The 690-nt window shown below is 45.4% G+C and overlaps 1 non-coding gene across 1 annotated transcript; it reads left to right on the top strand.

Annotated features, from left to right (window-relative positions):
• The first annotated feature begins 447 nt into the window (after window positions 1–447).
• LOC112092764 lies at window positions 448–553 on the top strand. Its single transcript, XR_002902740.1, has one exon. It is a non-coding gene; the product is annotated as a small nucleolar RNA R71 (small nucleolar RNA).
• Window positions 554–690: the final 137 nt, after the last annotated feature.

The raw sequence follows: 690 nt of genomic DNA, 5'->3' as shown, positions 1-690 counted from the left end.
AAAGGGTTTGTTGTATGCCCCTAAGGCATTGCATTGCTCCTCATAAACCCCTCTCATTTCACCATAAGCAGGACAATCCTTAGCTAGATGTTCCACCCCACCACAGACAAAGCATGGCTCATGTGTTTCTGCCCTTGCGACCGTGTGGATTCCTCTACCTTCTTTGCCTTTGAGGGCCTCGATTTGCTTTGTCAAAGATTCAACTTGGGCTTTGAGGTTGTCCTCCTCCCTTGATTGATAGATTCCAACCGGTCGAGACCTATTGGTGCTGTCAGTAGCACTAGGTCCGGTCCAAGTGTGGGCTTTTTTCGGCTAACTCGTTGAGATACTCAAAAGCCTCCTCGGGATCCTTTGGAGAAAATCCACCATTGCACATCATCTCCATAAATTGGCGCTCTCGAATCATGAGTCCTTCGTAGAAATAACTGACGAGGCGCCAACTCTCGTGACCATGGTGGGGACACTAATTTAACAGATCCTTGAACCGTTCCCAAACTTGATACAGAGTTTCATTGTCCTTTTGGGTAAAGGTCAAGATCTGTCACTTCAGACCATTGGTCTTATGGTGAGGGAAATACTTATTGAAAAATGATGTCGTCATTTCTTCCCAACTTCCAATAGACCTAGGTCGCAGAGAATACAACCAGCTTTTAGCCTTTTCCTTCAAAGAGAAAGGAAAGAATTTCAATC

The sequence above is a fragment of the Morus notabilis genome, unplaced genomic scaffold (genome assembly GCF_000414095.1).
Source record: "Morus notabilis unplaced genomic scaffold, ASM41409v2 Scaffold589, whole genome shotgun sequence".
Lineage (NCBI taxonomy): Eukaryota > Viridiplantae > Streptophyta > Magnoliopsida > Rosales > Moraceae > Morus > Morus notabilis.
Note: the sequence above shows the minus strand (reverse complement) of the source record. Positions and strands in the feature narration are given on the sequence as shown.